The following is a 3,703-nucleotide window of genomic DNA, read 5'->3' as shown; positions in this document are numbered from 1 at the left end:
GCCTGTACCAAAGACAGAACAAAAGAACAAAAAAGGGGGGGGAGGCTGGAGCAGGGAAAAGATGGTGCAGTGGGGCAGTATAGCTGAATAAAACAATTACTTTCTCCACTGCACCAGATGCCTAGCAGAAGCCCACAAGCATGGCATAAAGGCATTACCCCCCCCCCACTGTTCCCCAGCAACTGGTGTTGACAGTTATAGAGATACACTGCTGCTGAATGTGGAGGTTCTATTTACCCATGATGATTAAAAAAGCCATTGTCAAACCTATCTTCCATGAATCCATCTAGCCCCCTTTTAAAACTGCCTAAGTTAACAACCATAACCACACTTTTCAGCCTTTTCTTCTGTGCTATGCAGTAATATAAGGGGGACTTATACAATTACGAACCCAAGTGTGGGAAACAGTATATAGTTTCCCATTTATAATATACAAAAATACATGAGTGGGTCAGAGCTCATGTTGGAAGTTGTGACATCCATTTACACTTCATAAAGCAGAATTACACAGCAGAATCTGAAAAGCGGCATTTATCATGTTAGATTGCTTAGCTTATTTTATGTAACATTTCCTCTCCATTTAATAATGGCTTTTGAAATCTTTCCAAGTACTGTGTTTTGTTTTTAGAGTTCCTTGTATTTTATGTTCTCAGTAGACCAATTATACTTTCCCTCTCCAAGTTTACATCCAATGCTCATTTTATGTCTTTCTGTCCTTCAAAAGCATCCTCATTACTGAAAAACTGAATTAAAATCACCAAGTTAAGCCAACTTAATGTATGATCTGTGCACAGTCATATATCAGTGTAAATGCAATCCTGTTTATCCAGACTTTTCTGGCTCATAACATTTTGGGGGATCTAGATCTTCAAGTAAATAAGGTTTTGTTATAATACCTGTAGCCCAATATTAAACGTAATGACTCAGAGCTAAGTCCCTCCTAAATAACTGTTACCCCCCCCAAAAAAAAAAACCACTACAAGCCCAAGGGTGCCGGGGAATCCATCTTGGGACAGCCAGGGAGTTTAAATCAACCTTTGGAGGAAATACATCTCTTTGGACTCCAGGAGATCACGCTAAAATCAGACTAACAGGATAGCGGATGCTTCTGGGATATTAACATACATCCTAGCACACTTGACAAATATCCAAAATAATACAAGGCCATCAGATAGGAAGGCACCTTGATTGTTCTGAGTTAATCAGCAAAAAATAGCACCATCTCCTGACACATTAGTATAGCTCCCAGAAATAATTCCCAATGATGCAACTTCTGTACCTCCTCAACTACCACAAGATTCAGAAAGTGTATGAATTCAAGGGTTAAATAGGTCTGCTTTCAGATGGGCAGGTTAGGTTCAGTTCCTGCCCCAGAACTGCTCTCTGCCATCCCAACAACGGACAGCACCCACACTTCAGAAGCAAGAAGTACAATCTGACACCCTGTCCCTCTCTCAATCCAAGTCCCATCAGCAAGGTTCCTCATTCTGCAGTGCCCCAGCCCTTGGCCTTCCATCCTTTCCCTCTTCCATATGAACCCAAGCCTCTCTCTCTCCTAGGGTCCATGAAACACTTGGACACCGTAATTACGGTCACTAGAATTGTTTTAAGGTCTTGTGGCTTAAACTGCAATTTTTATTATTATTACTATCTCTCTCGTGCGCTTTTGTAGTCAATGCAGTTGACCTTGTTACTCTCTCTTATTAAATATTGCTCCAAGCACACCACTGTGCAATGCTCCCTCTACGCTGTGGAGTCTTGTGAGCAAAAATTCTACTTTGTGAGCTACTGGCATTAAAGTCGTGAGCGAGCGATTTGGCTGCTGCATAAATTAGGCTGCTCTGGAGCCATCCTTCCTGAGCTAAGGCAAAAATGTGTGAGCCAGTGGCTAAAAAGCTGTGAGCTAGCTCACACTAACTCAGCTTAGAGGGAACACTGCCACTGTGTACACATGAAGACCCTGAACTATCACAGAGGGAGTGGACGTGGAGAGACACCTTCACGTGTAACTCCTGTTTGCTACGTAATATAACTGCAAGGATTGCAACATGGCTTTTTCAATGTCATAACTCTGGAATCAGGCAATAAAAGTAAATATTGTAAACATCTGAAAATAGAACCCATTATTTATTCAACAAAAGAGTCTCCTCAAAAATGCACATTTTCATGCCTACACAGAAGCAGGCAAAATAATTCAGTTTAGGGTTATTTTTAAATTTTGTCAAATGTATACTGTTTGGGCAAGACATGGGTCATCACTACTGCACATTTCCTGCTTCTTGTGCTACCAGTTAAGCTTTTCCTACTAGTACACCATCACTCTTCCACATTACCTCTGTCCCAGCTGTCCAGCACTGGAAGACCTCTGGACAGGAGCTCTGTTTTGAAGTCTCTATGATGTCTGACAAGGTGCAACATTAAAGTAACAACAAATTCTTCCAAGGAGCAATAGTGGCAGTAAGAGCAAATCAGAACAGCATCTTACCACTCATGTAGAGCAAAATATTTTTGGAGTTCCAAGTAAATAAAAGGATCCTTGTTGCAGTTTGGTATAGTGGTTAAGTGTGTGGACTCTAATCTGGGAGAACCAGGTTTGATTCCCCACTCCTTCCATTTCCGCTGCTGGATGACCTCAGGCAAGCCATAGTTCTGACAAGAGCTGTCCTTGAAAGGGCAGTTTGTGTCAGAGTTCTCTCAGCCCCACCTACCTCACAGGGCGTCTGTTATGGGGAGGGGAAGAGAAAGGAGTTTGTAAGCTGCTTTGAGACTCTGAGTGAAGGGCGGGGTATAAATCCAATCTCTTCTTCAGTGTGACAGTGACAACTTTGGTTGGAGTGCAGCCTGAAATGGTTTTGACAAAACACTCGACAAAGGTAGACACATTTTCAAGATGTAGAGAAGGTGTCAGTAGTACTAACATCTGAAAACACTTGCCAGCCCTACCCTGAACTGTACCTCTTTCACATTTAAGCCACTGATTGTCACTCACACCATCACTTTTTCTCTTACCACTGACATTCTCTTTTGTCCTGTTCTTTTTTCCTAATGCTTTCTTGGCACTGGAAACGTTGCCTAAAACAAGTCCCGTTTCTTAATTTTTTTTCATTCCTTAATTACTTCACAAAGAACTGAAACACATTCTGTACACTCTACTTTAACAGAGCTTTTCTGCAAAATAACAGACTTTAACAAAGATTAAGCTGATTATTATTATTATTATTAGTCACTGGGGGCACCAGGAAGAGGTTCATCCTTCACTCCAGCTATGCCTCTAACATTTCACTTTCTCTCGAGTGAACAAGGCAGATTGAGGTTAATTAAAGGATTAAGAAAAAAGATCAAATAACATAAAATCAAAAAGCTTCATTTATTATATAGATATTTCACTTTCTCTCGAGTGAACAAGGCAGGTTGAGGTTAATTAAAGGATTAAGAAAAAGATCAAATAACATAAATTCAAAAAGCTTCATTTATTATATAGACACTTCTTAAATAGCCCAGGCTAGCCCAATCCCATCAGATCTCAGGAGCTAAGCAGGGTCAGCCCTGGCTGGTATTTGGATGGGAGACCTCCAAGGAATACCAGGGCTGCGATGCTGAGGGTTGCCATTAAGTCAGCTGTGACTTGACAGCAGCAGCAACAATAAAACAGAAGTGTATAATGATTCATTGCTTCAGTAGGGTATCTTCAGCCATAAGAACA

The sequence above is a fragment of the Gekko japonicus genome, unplaced genomic scaffold, assembly GCF_001447785.1.
Source record: "Gekko japonicus isolate JY-2015 unplaced genomic scaffold, Gekko_japonicus_V1.1 scaffold70, whole genome shotgun sequence".
Taxonomy (NCBI): Eukaryota; Metazoa; Chordata; class Lepidosauria; order Squamata; family Gekkonidae; genus Gekko; species Gekko japonicus.
The sequence above is the reverse complement of the archived record's forward strand: the minus strand, read 5'-3'. Positions refer to the sequence as shown.